Consider the following 18,289-nt stretch of genomic DNA (forward strand, 5'->3'; position numbering starts at 1 on the left):
CGCTAGTCTGGAGGCTGTGTCTGGGGGTGGCCACAAGGGGACCTCTGGTTTCTGTTCCCGGGGATGCCTAGTCAGCAGTGGGAGGAGGAAACGGCCCTTGCTCAGGCCACGTGGGCAGAAGCGTCCAGGGAGAGGAGTCTGTGCTGTTCCATAGATGGAGGGAAGGGGTTCTGAAGGATAAGTAGAAGTTTGTTGGGTGGAGGGTGTAAGAAGACATTCCAAGCCCAGAGAGCAGGGGTGGGTGGGGTCAGGGGGCAAGTGCTGGCTGGTTGGGCCTTGGCCTGACGGTTGAACGGTTAGGGTAGAAGCCGCGGCCAGATTCAGATGCGGAAACACGGGCGAGACACCACGCAGGGCAAGCTGAGCGGGGGTCTGGTCACGTCCCGCCCCTCTGTGGGGCCATCTGCTCAGCAGCCCCTGGTGATGGGACAGCGGGGCACCTGCTGGGTGACCGTCTTGTGTCCCGGGTCCCCGCACACAGCTGGAGGCCTGTCCCTGTGTCCCACAGCCCAGGTGCCAGCCATGTGCCTGTGCTCAGAGCACGCACACCGTTGTGTGCCTGCCAGTGCGTCCCTGGGAGCACAGAGTGAGATAAAGGGAGCATCTTGAGACCACAGGCAAGAGCAGACAGGAAGTTTTAGAAAGCAGAGCTAGAGAAAGTGAAGCGGGGGGGGGGGGGGGGGGCTGTGGTGGGGCCTGGGCCTGCAGGGATTCAGTGGGTGCTTGGGGCCTGCTGGGGCCTGGCCGGCCTTTCCTGAGGAATCATTAAGGCTCAGGGGTCCCCAGGGACCCCCGAGCAGCTGCATGAGGCAGTGGGGCTGCGTGGGGAGACAGTGCACCTGTTCCCTGGCCCTGGCAACCCCCTGACTCGCTGGGGCTCTCCGTGCTTCCCCCACCCTCTGCGAGGACAGGGCCCCTCAGACAGCCTTGCCCGTGTGGGCTGGAGCTTGTTGGGGGAACACTCGGAGAGTTGAGCGTGGTGTCTCTGCGGCATTTGGGCCTCCGCCCTCTACTCTGGTGACAGTGACTCATGCGTCCCTGTGATCCCAGCCCCCCACTTGCCAGCTGAGGATGCTGGGCCGGTCTGGGGCACCACCCCTCACCCCTCGTCCACCCATCCTCCTCTGTCCATCCGGCCACCCACCTAAAGCTCCAGTAATCCTTCACTGAGCTCATCTTTGTGGGGGACCCCAAGTCGAGCGCTTGTAGAGGGCCGGGGTGCTGAGTGCAGCCTGTGGGGAAGGCGTAAGGTCTGGACGGCCCGAGGAAGGCCGGTCCCCGGTACAGCGGGTATCCTGCCCACAGGAGGCACCTTGTGAGGATGCTCAGGGACACGGGGTCAGAGGCACGTGTGCGGGCAAAGTCCAGAGGTGAGTGGGGGAGTTTCGCCCTGCTTGGTGAGCGCGGAAGCCCCCGCAGGCCGGGCCCGTGCCAGGGGGACACACTGTTCTACGTCCCCGATCCCACGTGGTGAGGCCATGCCGCTGGCCCAAGGCCGCCGCCCACTTATCTGTAAGGCCTGAACATCCCAAGTCTCCAGGACATTCAGGAGGGGCCTGGGGGACAGTGTGTCCCTGAGTTTGCCCCTGGGACAGAGGGCACAGCGCCATGCCGAGTTTGGGCAACGCTGCCCTCCTTGGGGTCCCTGGCGGTCAGGGGGCTCTGCCAGCCTCCCCTGAGGCTCCTCAGCCCTTCGGCCTGTGTGCCCAGTGACACCTCTGAAGGTGTGGCAGGCTCAGGCTGGCGCTGGGCAGACGGCCCGGAGGGTGGCCATCGATGGGTTCATGGGTGTGGCCACATGGGACGCGGCCCCCTGCCTGTGGCGGGGAGGCCCCTCTGATGGAGGGGAGAGTAGGCAGGGAGAGGGTGCTGGCCTGCGTGTGTCAAGGCCAATGGGGAACGTGGCCTCGGTCTGGGGCTCGAGGGTGGGCAGAAGGTGGGGGGCTGGCGCCGCCCATGCGGGGCCACCCCCACTTCCTCGGCCCAGCCCTGCCCCCCTCTGCCTCAGTGCTGACTGAACAAGCCCGGGCACCCCCAAAGCACCCTCCCCCCTACCTGGCCCACCCAGTCCAGGGCTAGATGCTGTCTGTACTCCCAGTTCCCAGCTCCAGCAGGCAAGGGCTCAGCCAGGTCATGCCTGGAGAAACTGAGGCCCAAGTGGCAGGACCTCCTATAGGTGCTGGAGTAGGACGCTGGCCCCACTGTTGTGTCCCTGCACATAGTCGCCGCTGAGAGCCAGGCTGGAGGCTGGGGGAGCGGGGGAACGGTGGGCCTGGCTGCATCCGGACCTCCAGGACCCCGGAGAGGCAGAGGGTGCAGCACTGTCTGGGGGGCTTTCCCAGCCCCTTCCCGAAATTTCCGAGACTCCGCTGTGGGCAGAGCTCCGGGTCTGAGGCTCAGGCAGAAGCTCAGAGCTGCGGCTGAGGCAGGCCCTGCCCTGCCCCAACCCTGCCACCTCTCTCTCTGTGTGGGCCCCTCACCCTCCTCCCTGCTTCTAGACACAAGCCTGGAGCTTGTCAGGACCCGAGGGGCTGGCCTGCCCCCTGCCCCTCCACCCCCCAGGCCCTGCACTCCTGGCCTCTCCCTGCAGAGGGAAGCGTGGCCAGTTCCCTCTGAACTGAAATGCCAGTTCCCTCTGCCCAGGGGCTTGACGGTCCTGTACTGGGCTGGTGCCCATCTCGCCGTCTTTTCATATCTTGGGTCCATTTAACGTGGAGGGTTCTTTAGAGCCACTGGGTTGAGTTCCCAGGTTCCATCCTTCAGGGACTCCGCTAGGTGTGGCGTGGAACCCAGAAGTCCTCATGGAAGGAACAGAAACCCCGAGCGGCCGCCCACCAGGTTCTGCCGTCCGCTCCTCCGGGCCCTTCCCTCCTGGAGCGCTCCCTGTGCTCTATTTGTGGGCGGCTTTGATTGGTTTGCTCATGGCCAGGCCCTCTGAGGGCGGCTGGGTGGGTGCTGGCTGTGCCCACAGGGTCGGGGGGAGGCGTCGGAGGCCGCCCCTCCTGGCCCCTCACCCACTGGCCTGAGACCGGCCCGGCCCCCGGACGAGAGCGGCTGGGACGCAGACCCGGGTCGGAGCCGTGTTAAGTTTCTTTTCTCCGGTGCGGCCCCCCAAAACGAAACCTTGGCGTGGCTTTGGTGCCAAAGCTTCACAGAAAAGGAAGTGATTCCTGGCAGGGGCCCCGGAGCCCCACCTGCCCCTTCTGGGCATGCAGACCCCAGCTGGCATGCTAACGTGGGAGTCCCCATGCTAAGGAAGCCGTGCCAGGAGGAAACGTGAAGGGGGCAGTTGGGCCTGGGGCCGGCGGTGGAGGCCTGGACGGCCAGGGGCCGTGGGGCCCGGTGGCCAGGAGGGACACCCAGATCAGGGGATGCCCGCACCACACGGGGCCCCGGAGGAGGGGGCAGGGCCGCGCGCCCCCTCTGCAGGCGCCCTGGCCGCTCTGGAGAAGGCCTCTGGAGGGGCCCAGCGCTGGGCATGGGCAGCCCTGAGGTCCTGGGCAAGCCGCAGGGAGGGTGTCGGCCAGGCCTGGCTCCTCTCCATGGAGCTAAGGGATGGGCCCCCATTCATCTCCTGACGCCTGGCTGTGGGTGACGGGGTGCAGGACGCACGGGAAGTGCTAGCCCTGGGGTTCCTCGGTGGGCCCTTCTCCCCTCCGGAGGCCTCCGATTAGGGGGGCCGGGGGGCTCTGCCTTAGCCTCTGGCACATGACTTCCAGGCCGGCCGGCTTTGCAGGCAACCTTGGCAAAACCCCGGGCTTCGGTTACACAACTGACCCCTGGAGTTCCCGGCAGTCAGGCCTGCCGGGCAGGGTGGGGGCAGGGCCTGCCCCTCCAGCGCTGGTCACTGCCCTCCTCCTGGCCTGCTCCCTGCAGGAAAGCTCTTCCCTGGAGGCTGGGCCCCAGATAGTGGCCAGGAGAAGGTGGGGAGGGATGGGAGGTCCAGTCCTGGATCGATGAATAGGGGCCTCCTTGCGGGGTGGGTCACCTGTACCCAACACCGAATGAGCCAGGTGGAGGAAACCGGGGTTCAGGGGGGTCAGGAACCCCCCAAAGGCCACAGGCAGCCGAGTGGACCCATTTCATCCAGGAAGGAGGAAGAGGTCACCCTGGGGCACAACCTCATCTTCCCAGCACGGGACTCGGAGGCGAGCGCCCTCTGATCTGGCCTCTGGCCCTGTCAGCTGTCCTGCTAGGAGGCCGCCAGCCCTGATCTGAGGCTCAGGCCAATGTCATGGGTCCCGGCCACCTGGCGGGAAGCACCCTCAGGTTTCCCTGCCTTGCCCACCCGTGCTGCCCTGAGCTCCTCACCCAGAAACGCTGTGCTTAGTGACCCCCACCCCACTGGCCACCTCGGCAAGGGGGAGGGGTGGAAAGCAGAGGTGCCGGTGCCCACGGCCAGGCCCAGCCCAGTGGCCTGGCTCTCCTGCTCCTGGGGCCCCTGTGGCCTCTGCCAGGGCCTGGGCTGCTGGCCCAGGGCTGGACCTTGAGGATGAGAAGGTGCCTGTCTTGCAGGTGGCAGGGTCTCTCTGGGTCGCAGATGCCCCTGGTCCTGGGACCCAGAGTCCAGGAAGGGCTGGGAAGCCCCACCTGCTGGGCCAGGCCAGCCAGGATTCAGGGATCCCGGGCCCCTGGGTGCTGCTCCGGGCGGGGGGGGGGGGGGGGTGGTGTGTGATCCTCCACTGTCTGGGGGCCAGGAGCCCGGGAGGCCCACATCAGCACTTAGGCCACGGCGCGGCCTGCCCAGCAGACACCCCACATCCTAGGGAGCACGTGTGCTGGGGTCCACACCCTCACCTCGAGGTGCGCTCCAGAGGTGTGGTCTACCCCAGGGCTCCCGGCCTCCCCGCGTCGTCTGGTTTCTGCTCACCAGGCCTCTCCCACATGAGCTCAAAGGGATATTTTCACTCCAGAGAGAACCAGACAGTCCAGATTCCTGGGGGCTCACCTCTGCCAGAGGGGCAGTGACCCAGGCACATTGGCATGATAGGTTTAGGATGTGACAGGGCGGTGAGTTTCTCAGGGGTCACCATCAGCTTCTCTGCAGAGATCAGGGAGAGGGGCTCTGGGAGCGGGTACAGCAGGTGCAAAGGCCCAAAGGCAGAGAGAGGAGCCCCGACCCGTTTTGCTCCATGAAGGAGCAGGAGGGCAGGCGTGGGAGGGGCTGCAGAGTTTCCTCGGGGCGCACGCGGCTCAGGGCTCCTCCCCACACCCGCTCCGCAGCCTGCATCCCCCCAACAACCCGCTACAGCGGGGCCAGCTCCGGACCAGAGTCCGGGGCCGGCTGGCCCTCCTGCAGCAGCTCTGCCCCCCTCACTCCTCCCGCGGAGAGGCGGGCGCCGGCACAGAGCAGGGGTGGCAATCCCGCACGTGGGGTGCCGAGGACCCCGGCACCAGGGCCCAGAATGGCAGAGGGCATCCCACACCCGGGGCCCAGAGGAGGCCCCTCGGCTAGCCCGGTGACCTGGGCTAACGCGGAAGCAGGTCAGGGGCTGCTGCGGGGTCCCCGAGTCCAGTTCGGGGCAGCCCCCTCAGTCTCCCCTCTAGAAAGGGCCAGGAGAACCATCGGGCCACAAAAATGGTACGTGTATGCCCACAAGGGTGCGTGCGACGTGCCTACCGTGTGCACCTGTGAGTGCTCTCGTAGGTGTGTGTGCCTGTGCACGTTCCAAGTGTGTGTGCGCGTGGGTGTGGAGAGGGGGCGCCCGTGTGTACGTGCACGTGTGTGTGATGTGGCACGGTTTGTGCACACGTGTGTCCACGTGCGTGTGCACCCAGGCGGAGCCTGCTGCAGAGACTTGGGGCGCTCTCCACCCCTAGTGACCCACACACCCCTCAGAGGCGCGGCAGCACGTGGGGGTGGGGACGTGGCGGGGGAAGAGAGGAGACAGAGCAAGGGGCCAGGCCCTGCCCCCCAGCCCTCCCCCCCCCAGCTCTGGGTGGCAGTGCTGTCACCTGTGAACCAGGCTCGTCGACCGCCCGGAGCCCCGAAGTGTGTTCAAGAACATCCCTGGGCCCCTGCTGGGCCTCACAGAGTTCAAGGCCAGGGAGCCACCGTGAGGGCACTGGGGTCATAGGAAGCAGGGGTTCCCAGAGGGCTGAGATCTGAGGAGGAGGTGGGGTCTAGGAGCCGAGGGGAGCTGCAGGGTGAGGAGGTGGGGAGTGCAGGCTTTGGGGGTGGGGCAGACCGGGCCAAGTCCCCTCGGAGGTGGGGGGGGATCTTCAGCGGCCGGGCCGCGTGTCCTCGGAGACCAAGATGGGGTGGGTTCGGGTGCTTTGGAAGGTACAAGGTCGGTGACACCCAAGGAGGGATGGAGGCCTGAGAGGACCCCGTCCGCGCACCCAGGCAGCCCCCGCCAGCCCACAAAGGCCCGCTCTGGTTCAGGCCAGTGCAAGAGACCCGGCCCGGCCCGAGGGGGCCTCTTGCCCGTGGTGAGCAGGGGCTCGAGGCCCAGGGGCAATCGAGGACTCAGACCTATGCCCCACTGACCTCCCCACCCCCGTGCTGGTTCATCTCTGGGACATTCTGTCCCCGTTCTCACCTCACGCGGCCACCCCGCCCAGCACCTGACCCCCATACCGGGCTGCGGCCTGCAGCTATCAAGAGCTGATGGGCGGATTAGCTGTGGGCGCCCGGAGCCGGAGCCGGGGCGCTGGAACCAACAGCGGCAGCCCAGGGAAACCGGGGTCCGGCCACCACCCCGGTGTGGGGGGAGGGGGGAAGCAGGCGGAGGAGGACCAGCTGGCACACCGTCTCCGGGACCACGAACCCAGCCCCCGCGAGGGCCTCCCTGGCCCCGCGACCCACAGAAAGCCTGGTTCTGGGTGCACTGGGTTCCCCCGCCTGACTCCCGCCTGGGCAGAAAGGGGCTGGAGATGGGGAACCCCGGGGCTGGTGGGGCCCGCCAGGTTCCAGGAAGGCAGGGGCCGGCGCACAGTAGGTTCGCGTGGCCACGTGGCCAGGGCGTCTGTCGCCTCGCTCCCCAGCCCACCGCAGCAGTCCCATCTCTGGAGGCCACGGGGCGGGAGCGGGTGAGCCCCGGCCTGGAGGCAGGTGTCCTGGGAGGGCAGAGCCCAAGGCAGCTGGGGGGGTGGAGGCACTTGTGGCCCAGGCCTCGGGGCCACGTCCACCGCGGCCTGTGCTGCTCACCCAGCCCCACCGTGGACGATGTGCCTGGTGCCCCCCTGGGGCCACACCCCCTGGGCCCGCTCCCCACTCCCCACGGGCCCCCGGTTTCTGCTCCCCTCACGCCTGCCACTCAGCTGTGCCCGTCCGGGTGGGCAGCTGCCGGCAGGACCCGGTCAGACGACCCCAACCTCCTCTGCCATCAGAGCCCAGGTGACGACACACGGGCCCTGCCCACCGGCCGCGACCTGGGGGCCCCCCAACCTCTCTCGCCCCTCTGGTCCCACACGGGGAGGCAGGCAGGGAGCAACGGTCCAGGTCTCCACGTCTCTGAAGGCGGGCACGTCCTGGTCCTGGGGCCTTCTGCTCCCTCCAGCCAGGCCGGCCCGGGCCTCATCCTCCGCCCTTCCCCCCCCACCCCCCCCCCCCCCCCGCAGCCTCCAAACTGGCCAAGCTCTGCGAGGTCCCTACAGAAGGAGGCCCAGTGTGCAAGACGGTAGACACACCATGTGGTGTGCGTGTGTGTGTGTGTGTGTGTACGGTGTCTGGTGTGCGGTGAGTGTGGTGTGTGTGGCGGGGCGGGGCGGGGAGTGGGAAGAGGTGGTGTTGGAGCTGTGATCCAGGAGGACCTCCCGGAGGAGGAGGTGGTGGTGGTCCTGAAGCGGGTGGGGAGGGGCAGGAGGGCCCGCAGTCCTGGGAAAGGCGGGTGGGGAGTGCTCAGCGCTTGGTGGCCCCGCGGTGCACAGGGGGGTGGACAGGGTGCTGGGGTGGCCGCCCTGCCGGGGGGGTGGGGGGAACGTGGGAGGGACGGTCCGGGCGCAGACCTCCACCAGGGCACGGCCCCAGGGGCAGGGTCCAGGTCAGGCTCTTGCTTTCAGCTAAATTTTTAACGAAAAACTTCTTAAACGCATGCTCTGAGCCACTTTAAACATTGCTCAGAGAATTAAATGGAAATCTAAAAAAGAAAAACCCTGAGAAGTATTTTTAAAACAGCTTTATTGAGGTGTAATTTACATACCATAAAATCCACCCACTTTCAACAGTTTCAGTGATCCACCCACCAGCCAATGATTTTAGTAAATTTACCCAGTTGTGCAACCACCACCACAGTCCAACTTAGAACGCTGCCCTCACCTCCAAGGTCTCCTGGACCATCCACAGCCACCCCCTCTCTGTCCTCACAGACTTGCCTCTTGCACACGTTCCACGCACACGGAATTGTGCCACGTGGGGTGTTTGCTGTCCGGCTGCTCTCACCGAGCATAGTCGTCCCGAAGTTCGCCCATGTTGGTCCCCGTCATGATGCTTCATGGCGTGGATACACCACACGTGGTTTGTTCACCAGTCGATGGGTATTCGGGTTGTTTCCACAGTGTGACTATTACGAACGTAGCTGCTGTGAACCTTCATGTACGAGCTCTTGGGTGCACACGTTGTTGTTCCTCTTGGGTAAACACCTGGGAGTGGAATCCTGGCTCGTGTGGGAAGTTTGTGTCAACTTTGGAAGAAATTGGCTGCACGTTTTACCTTCCCGCCAGCGACGTAGGAGGGTTCCGGTGTTCCGTACCTTTGTCAACACTTGCGTCGGGCCTTCCTCGTGGTACAGCCACCCCGGTGTGTGCGAGGTGGTGACGCGTTCGCTTTCAGTTTGGATTTTCCTAGTCACTACTGGTGCCGAGCATCTTTGCAAATTGGATTAGACGTTTCACCAAAGAAGATACCCGGCGTTCCTCCTCCTTCCTTGATGAAATGGCTAACTTTTTTTTGCCAATTTTTTTTACTTGCTTGGATGTCTTATGATTACTGTTTTAAATTTTATATCTGGTTTTAATTGTTGTAAGATACACCTAATAATCTAAAGCGTACGTTTGTCTTGTATTTGAGCGGCAAGTGTCCTAAAGACAAACCCCTTATTACATCTGACCTGCAAACATTTTATCCCAGTTTCGTTATCTTATCGTCACTCGAAGCACAGAATCTGCACTATTGATCAACTCGGATTCATCTTTCGTGGGGATTCCTGCTTTTGGCGTTGCACCTAAGAACACTGCCTGTCTCAAGGTCACAAAGATTTTCTCGTATGTGTCCTTTCAAAAATCTTATAGCTTTAGATCTTACACCCGGGTTTATGGTTGATTTCGAGTTAATTTTTGTGCGGCGTAAGGTAGGGGTCCAAATTCTGTTTTTACATGGGTTTCCAATTGTCATAGCACCACTTGCTGAAAAGAGCATTTCCCCCCTTGAAAGCCGTGGCACTTTTGTCAAAAATCAATTGACGATAAACCTATGAATCTATTTCTGGACTCTCAGTGCGGTTCCGTTGACCCATATGTCAACCCTTATGTCAGAAGACGCTGTGTTTATTGCTGTTACTGTGTAGTAAGTTTTCAAATTGGAATGTGTAAATTCTCCAACTTTGTTCCCTTTCAGAATTGTTTGGCTGTCCTGTGTCCTCTGCATGTCCATGCAAGTTTTACGATCAGATTGCTAATTTTGCTCCCCAAACCCCAAAATACTCTCATTTTGAGAAGGATTGCATTCAATCTATTAATCAATTTGGGGAATATTGCCACTTGAACAATATTGAGTTCTCCAGCCCATTAACAGTGGGTGTCTCTGTATTTATCTAGATCTTCTTTAATATCACTTAGAAATGCTGTGGAGACGCCTAGGTGGCTCATTTAACCGTCCGACTTCGGCTCAGGTGGTGATCTCATGGTCTGTGGGTTCGAGCCCTGCGTCAGGCTCTATGCTGATAGCTCGGGGCCTGGAGGCTGCCGCGGATTCTGGGTCTCCCTCCCTCTTATTGCCCCTCCCTCGATTGTGCTCTCTCTCTCTCTCTCTCTCTCTCGAAAATAAACAAAGAGAGACACTTGAGTGGCTCAGTCAACCATCCGACTTTGAATCAGGTCATGATCTCCTGGTTCGTGGGTTCGAGCCCCACGTCGGGCTCTGTGCTGACAGCTCGGAGCCTGGAGCCTGCATCGGATTCTGTGTCCCCCTCTCTCTCTGCCCCTCCTCTCCTCTCGCTCTGTCTCTCTCAAAAATAGATCATTATTACAAAAAAAAAAAAAAGAAATGCTGCATAGTGTTCAAGTCTTACACTCTGTTTGTTAAACTCCTAGTTACTTTCTTTTCAATGCTGTTGTGAATGGAATTTTTTCTCAATTTTATCGCTGGATTGCTCATTGCTAACATAAAGAAATGTGGCTGGTTTTTGTATATTGACCTTGGATCCTGGAACCGTGCTGAACCTGATAATTAGCAGAAGTTTTTCCTCTAAGTCCTGCCACTTGGCCCCAAATGCGTCACAAATGCAGAAGTGGACAGTTTCTGGTGGAGGAAAAAGGAACCTCAGGTAACTGGAAAGTACCAGGAAAATAATGGAGAGAAAGAAACCTAGGGAAATTAGCCCATGAGATTAAGTTTTGGAAAAACATGAAATCTCAGTTCACGTGGGTAAAGACAACAGACACAGATGATGTGATACCACCGATGTTTGAATGATCTGACAGGGACTTTCAAGCGCTATTAAAATGCTTTAACCAGAAACTGCAAAAAGTCTTGACACAAATTGAAATAGAACGGCTCAGCAAAGGGAAAGACATAAAAAAAAAAAAAAAGAGGCAAATGGAAATTTTGGAATTGAAAAGTAGAATAACCGAAAGGGAAAAAGACCCTCATGGAGGGATCGAATACCAGAATTGAGACAAGAGAGTCAATGAACTTTGAAGACACAGCAACGGAAATTCATCTGAGCAAGAGAGAAGATTTAAAAAAATGAACCGCCTCAGGGACCCACAGGACGACAGAGCTAATGTTTGTTTCATTAGAGTCCCAGAAAGAGAGGAGAAAGACCGTGAGACCGAAAAAATATTTAAGGAGATTATGGCTGAAAGCTTCACAAGTTTGGTGAAAGACATAAACTTATAATTTAAAAAAACAAAACAAATCCCACCCAGGAAAAACTGAAAAAAATCCACACCACGTCACTTAAAAAAATTTTTTTATGTTTATTTACTTTTGAGAGAGAAACAAAGCACAAGCAAGGAAGGGTCAGAGAGGGAGACACAGAATCCGAAGCAGGCTCCAGGCTCCGAGCTGTCAGCGCAGAGCCTGATGCGGGGCTCGAACTCACGAACTGTGAGATCATGACCTGAGCTGAAATAGGACGCTTACCTGATTGAGCCACTCAGGCGTCCCCACACCAAGACACTTTATAATCAAATTGCTGAAAACTAAAAACAGAGAAAAAAAATCTTAAAAGCAGCCAGAGAAAAATGATGTGTTACCTATAGAAGAACGATGATTTGAATGCCGGACTTTCTTATCGCTAATACAGTATCTTTTTGGTGCTGAAAGAAAAGAATCATTGTTCAGATTTCTATATCCAGCAAACTTCCTTAACCTGACAAAGGTCATTGATAAAAGTCCTACAGCTAAATCGTACTTCATGTGAAAGCCTGAATGCTTCCACCTGAGATTAGGATCACGGCCAGGGTGCCCTCCCTCAGCACTCTTATTTCACACAGTGCTAGAAACTCCAGCCAGTGCAATGGGGCAAGAAAAGGAAATAAAAGGCATATTGATTGGGAAGGAAGAATAAAGCCGTCCTTATTTGCAGACAATGCAGTGATCTGTGTAGAAAATCCCAGGGAATCTATTTTTTAAACAGAACCAAACTCTTAGAACCAGTAAGTGAGTTTAAGCAAGGTTGCAGGATACGAGATTGACACATCAAAATCAACTGTATGCCCAGATAGATACAAGCAATGAATAATTGGAGACCAAAATTTTAAGACTATCAGTTTTTACAGAAGCTTCCCAAAACGTCTAGGTGCTAATCTAGCAAAGTACGAAAAGGTTCTGAGTACCGAAAGCGACAAAATGCTGTTGAAAGAAATCAGATACGATCTACATAAATAGGAAGGCTTACCATGTTCATGAATCTGAAGGCTCAGCATAGCAAAGATGTCATTTCTCCTCAAAGTGATCTATAGACTTCACACATCACGAGGCGAAATTCCAGCAAGATTTTTTTTTGTAGACAGAGATGGGCAAATTCTAAAATGCATATGTAAGGGCAATGGAACTAGAAGTGAAACAACTGGAGAGAGAACAAAACTGCTGGAAGCCACCTGATTGGAACACTGACCACACAGCTGCTGAGCAACACAGGGTGGGACTGGTGTTAGAGGGACCCGGGCGCCGACCAGATGGGTGGTCCAGAAACAGAGCCACGGAAAACTCTGGCAGCCGTGTGAGTGCGGCTCAGCGTAGGACAAGCAGCTATTTCAGCAAATGGAACTGGGCCAGTGTCCCCCACGCGCGAGGGGGGAGCCTGTACCTCCAGTCCACACCTCGGGCGAAGGTAAGCTCAAAGGGAGTCCCGGGTTTAAGTGCACAACATACACAACTTACGCAGGAGGTCACGGGACGCGATCTTCACGACATGGGCTTGCTCGGAGTTTGGAGAGACGCCATCGGAGAAGAAACTGATAAACTGGACTTCATCCCAACGCAGACTTTTGCTCCCCCAGAGACACTGTCAAGAGAACGACAGGAAACAGGGGCCGTGAACCCCGTGTCGGAGGAGGGACGCATAGTGTCCACACTGAGACAGCACTACCTGCACGTAGGAAAGGTCTTGATCCAAAGCGGATGCGGGGACGACGAAGAGGCCACGAGAAGACCTCGGTGTCATTAGACGCCGGGGAGCCCCCCACCCCCCAGCCCCGACGAGGCGCCCCCACGGCCTGCGGGAGGCCAGGGAGCAGCTGTGGAGGGAGCAGGCGGGCAGCGGCCCCCGGATGACGGTCTCGGCTCCCGCTTCCCACCGGACACGGGATGTGGCAATCCCAGCCCTGGCCGGTCACCCGGACACGGGATGCACGTTCACACAACAACCGGGCACGAACGTGGTAGGAAGCTTTGTGTGCAATAGGAGGCAACAACCGACCGTTCTTCAGTGCGTGAACGGCCACCCGTCTACACCGCGGGACACCGAGGCACCGAGAGGAACAAGCTGTGGATTCACACACAAGCGCCCGGGTGAATCGAGGCCTGCTGCTGCGGCCGCCGCTTGGAGGGCGGGGCCAGGGCCCAGGGCAGACCAAGCCACCGCCACCGCCGCCGCCGCCGGGGGACCAGAGCAGGGCTTCAGGGCGAAGGGGGTGGGGGGTGAGGGGGGGTGGAAGGGGTTTGGGAGAGGTGAAGGAGGGATGGGGGGTGAGGGGTGAAGGGGGAGTGAAGAAGGGGTGAAGGGTGGTAAAGAGGGGTGTGAAGGGGTGAAGGGGGTGAGGCGGAGGTGAAGGGGGATGAGGGGTGATGAGGTGGGGTGAGGGGGTGGAGGGGGGGTGGGCGGGCGGGGGGGTCTACCAGCCACGGCAGGAGGCGGTCCTTGGGGTGACGGAACTGCTCCGAACCCGGTCGAGCGACGACTGTCCCAACAGTCCACGAAACCGTCCACACAAATAAAAGTGGCAATTTTTCAGTATGATAATTAAAAATCAGCCGCACAAAAGATTTTTAAAAGATACGTTTCAGGCCTCGTTTGCGTGCGCCGGGCTTTCTCTTTGGAGCGAGTTCTCCCAGAGGGGGACGGGCGGTCACCTCCTCGGGGACCCCCTCCGCCTGGGGATCCCACCAGGGCGCAGCCGTGCTCCTGCGCCCCGCAGCTGCTCCGGGGCGCGCCCGTACCCTGGGGCGGGGGGGGGTCCCTCGCGGGTCAGGGCCGGCGCTACGAGGGGGGGGCGCCGAGAGAGCCACTCGCAGGAGCCGAGAAAAGCGAGACGTCCTCAAAGACGTTTCCCCCGGGAAAGGCCAAAGCGGGGCTGGGGGCCAGGGGGGACCTGGAGCCACCTCCCTGGCCCCCGAGGCCCGCCCCCACAGGACTCGGGAGGGCTCACAGGGCCGCCCCCTCCCCGCGACAGACGTGGCGCAGGACTCTCTCCCTCCGGGGCCGGAAGCCGAGCCCCAGCCCCCTCCCCCGGGACAGCTCCCTCCCCCCCCCCCCCAGCCGCTCGGGGGGCGTCCGAGGTCGCCGGGCCCAACCCCCGCAGCTGCTCCCTCGCCCCGCCCCGCCCGCTTTGGCTGCCTCCCCCGCGCCGCGCGGCGACCCTCCCCAGCCTGCCCCCGAGACCCGTGCTCAAACCGGACCTCGGAATCGCCTTGGGGGATGGGGGGTTGGGGTGGGCGGATGACCACGAGGTCGCCTGGCTCCGTCCCCTTCCTCGACCCCGGGACCCGAGCCCGCGCCCCACCCCCTTCCCCGGATCTGAGGCTACCCCCGCCCCACCCCATCCCCGCCCCCGGGCTCCAAGCACACGCCCCGCCCCCTCCCCCCATCCGAGGACACGCCCCGTCCCGCCCCTTCCCACCCCACTCCCTCCCCCGGGTCCGCCCCGGACCCGAGGACACGCCCCGCCCCCGCCCCGCCCCTTCCCACCCCCCCCGGGTCCGCCCCGGACCCGAGGACACGCCCCGCCCCCGCCCCGCCCCTTCCCACCCCACCCCCTCCCCCGGGTCCGCCCCGGACCCGGACCCGAGGACACGCCCCGCCCCCGCCCCGCCCCTTCCCACCCCACCCCCTCCCCCGGGTCCGCCCCGGACCCGAGGACACGCCCCGCCCCCGCCCCGCCCCTTCCCACCCCACCCCCTCCCCCCGGGGTTCGCCCCGCCCCCGGATCCGAGGACACGCCCCCACCCGCCCCGCCCTTCCCACCCCCACCCCCTCCCCCCGGGTCCGCCCCGCCCCCCGGACCCGGATCCGAGGACAGGCCGCGCCCCCGCCCCGCCCCACCCCACCCCCACCCCCTCCCACCCTTACCCCTTCCCCGGGTCCGCTCCGCCCCCGGACCCGGATCCGAGGACACGCCGCGCCCCCGCCCCGCCCCGCCCCTTCCCACCCCCACCCCCTCCTCCGGGTTCCCCCGCCCCCGGACCCGGATCCGAGGACACGCCCCTCCCCGCCCCGCCCCTTCCACCCCCCCACCCCCTCCCCCGGGTCCGCCCCGCCCCCACCCCGGATCCGAGGACACGCCCCGCCCCCGCCCCGTCGCTTCCCACCCCCACCCCCTCCCACCCCCACCCCCTCCCCCGGTTCCGCCCCGCCCCCGGACCGGGATCCGAGGACACGCCCCGCCCCTGCCTCGCCCCCGCTCCGAACCCCTTGTGCCTCCCCACCAGCAGGGCGACCCCCTGGCCTCTCGCTCCGGGTGTTGCAGCGGCTCGCATCGGCTCTGCTCTCCAGGCTTCTGCGTGCCCCGCACCCCTGCTCACGGAGTCCAAGGCCCCTCCCACACCCTTCACGGGGGAAGAAAGCCCACTGCTTGTCAGTGGGAAGCCCGCTCTGCCCCTCCTCCTCCCTGCCCTCCTCCCTCTCTTCGGTTCCTGTGACTCTGTCCGTGTCCACCCCCCGGGCCTTTGCACTGACTCTTCCCTCTCCCCTAACGTTTTTCCTCTACGTGTAGTAAGCAGAATTACAAATCAAACTTGAATTTTCCTTGCTGTTAACATGGAAAAAGGCTTCCCACTCCCTTCTCTTAGAGCATTTCCTATAGAAAACTAGTAAGTTCTTTCTGTCCCTTTGAGATGGATGCAACTTTTTGAAAAGCTATAAACAAGCCTCGGGCCAGTTTTGCCTTCCAGCAACGTTTTTCGTGATAGTCTCAGAGGATCTCTTTGAAATGGAAACAACAGGGAAGGTACCCCTCCCCCTTGGGACTTAGAAGCCTGGCCCCAAGTGGATACTAGCTGTCACAGAAATAGGGTCATTTAAAATTTGCTTGGAATGAAAGCGGACAGCCGCCGCAATGACCACCCAATCGCCGGGTAAACTTACAGTGAACCGTGCCGCACAGGGCGCTGACAAGTCCTTTGAAGAAAGGCTTTATGGCTCTCAGTCAGGAGAGCGCGCAACTCTCGATCTCTGGGTTGGAAGGTGGAGGCCCACGCTGGGTTTAGAGAACACTTAAAAAAACAAGCCTTTGGGGGGAAAAAGTCTTATTGGGGTAAAATATACCTAAGGTAAGGTTTTCCATTTGAACAATGGTTAAGTGGTACAATCCAATAGCATCAGGTACGCTCACGTTGTTGTGCACCCACTACCACCATTTGTGTTTTGAGAGCGTGCACGAGTGGGGGAGGGGCGGGGGGGGAGAGAGAGAATCACAAGCAGAGCGCCTGCTCAGTGCAGAGCCCAACGCGATGCTCTATCCCATGACCCTGGGATCATGACCTGAGCTGAAATCAAGAGTCAGACACTTAACCGACTGAGCCACCCAGGCGCCCCTATTTCCAGAACTTTTTAATCATCCCAAACAAAAACTCTGTACCCATGAAACTCCCCACCCCTCGTCCCTCAGGCCACGGTGACCTGTGGTCTTCAGGTGCCTATCTGTACAGCTGTTATGAGTGGAATCACAGCCTGTGGCCGTTTGTGTCTGGTTTGTTTCGCTGAGGGTAGTGTTTTCGAGGCTCATCCTGTTGTAGTTGGAGGCAGGTGTCAGGACCTCGTTCCTTCCAATGCTAATATTCCACTGTGTATACGCAACATTTGGTTCATCCGTCGATGGGCACACGGGGAGGGTACAACTTTACAACTTCACTACTTTGCATGTGGAGATCCAGTTTTCCCAGCACCGTTTGTTCAAAAGACACCCTTTCTCCATTGAGATGGTCTTTTCACCTGTTGAAAATCAATTGACCACATATACGAGAGTTTATTTCTGGACACTCGATTCTATCCCAGTGGTCTGTGTGTCTGTCCTTGAGCCAATACCACACTCCTGATTGCTGTAGCTTCGTAGTAAGTTTTGAAATCAGGACGTGTGAGACCAACTTTGTTCTTTTTCAGTATATATTTTGTCTATTCAGTTCCCTTGTGATTCCATATGAATTTTATCTATTATTATTATCTTAAAATATTTATTTATTTTTGAGAGGCAGAGAGAGACAAAGCGCAAGTGAGGGGAGGGCAGAGAGAGAGAGTGAGACACAGAACCCGAAGCAGGCTCCTGGCTCTGAGCCGTCAGCACAGAGATCGACATGGGGGCTCGAACTCATGAACCGGGAGATCATGACCCGAACCTTAGTCGGACGCCTAACCAACTGAGCCACCCAGGCGCCCCTTATTATTATTATTATTTTTAAAAGATTTGTTCTAAGTAGTCTCTACACCCAGCATGGGGCTTGAACTCACAACTCTGAGATCGAGAGTCACGTGCTTTACCAACTGAACCAGCCAGGTGCCCCTCCATATGAATTTTAAGATAGATTTTTCTGTTTCTTCAAAAACACCATGGAAGACATTGCTTCAAATCTGTAGATCACTTAGGGTAGTACTGACATCGTAACAGTATTAAACCTTCCAATCCATGAACACAGATGCCTTTCCACAGAGGCTGAAACACACTTGTAGTTTACATCGTAGGAGTCGCCATCCTCCTTGGTTGAAGTTATTTCTAAGTATTCTTTTCTGATGCTATCGTAGATGGAATTGTTTCCTTAATTTCCTTTTGCCAGTGTTCTTTGCGAATGCATATAGATCCAACTGAGTTTTTAAAAAAGTGTTTAGTTATTTTTGAGGGGGGGAGGGGCAGAGAGAAAGAGGGGGACAGAGGATCTGAAGCAGGCTCAGTGCAGACAGCAGAGAGCCCTTCGTGGGGTTTGAACTCATGAACCATGAGATCATGACCTGAGCCAGAGTCGGATGCTCAAACGACTGAGCCACCCAGGTCCCAAGTTGCAACTGACTTTAGTGTGTTGGTTTTGTGTCCGATTTTGCTGAATTCATTTGTCAGTCCTAGAAGTGTTCTGGGGGGAATCTTTAGGGTTTTCTACATATCAGATCATGTCATCTGCAAATAGAGATAATTTAATTCTCCAATTTCCATGACTTTTATATCTATTTCTTGCTTAATTGCTCTGGCTAGCACTCTTGGTGCCGAGTTGAATGTTGAGAGTGTCTTCGTCTTGTTCCGGAGTAAAGTTTCCAGCCCTTCACCATTGAGTATGATGTTAGCTGTGAACTTGTCATAGGTGACCTTTATCATGTCAAGGAAGTTCCTGTCTATTCCTAGTTCATTGAGAGTTTTTATCACGAAAGAAGGATGCTTTTTCTGCACCAATTGAGATGATCGTGTGTGTTTTTTCCCCTTCATT

The 18,289-nt window shown here is 59.1% G+C and overlaps 1 long non-coding RNA gene across 2 annotated transcripts; it reads right to left on the reverse strand.

The window, feature by feature from the left end:
• Positions 1-8,105: 8,105 nt before the first annotated feature.
• Positions 8,106-14,366, reverse strand: LOC113602669 (uncharacterized). Of its 2 annotated transcripts, XR_008288930.1 has the most exons (4): positions 14,285-14,366; positions 12,539-12,671; positions 11,419-12,218; positions 8,106-10,459 (listed from the first exon to the last, which is right to left on the reverse strand). It is a non-coding gene; the product is annotated as an uncharacterized LOC113602669 (long non-coding RNA). The 2 variants fall into 2 exon arrangements; XR_008288929.1 differs by lacking the exon at positions 8,106-10,459 and having other exon boundaries at positions 11,211-12,218.
• Between the last annotated feature and the right edge of the window lie 3,923 nt (positions 14,367-18,289).

Source organism: Acinonyx jubatus, chromosome B4 (assembly GCF_027475565.1).
Source record: "Acinonyx jubatus isolate Ajub_Pintada_27869175 chromosome B4, VMU_Ajub_asm_v1.0, whole genome shotgun sequence".
Classification (NCBI taxonomy): domain Eukaryota; kingdom Metazoa; phylum Chordata; class Mammalia; order Carnivora; family Felidae; genus Acinonyx; species Acinonyx jubatus.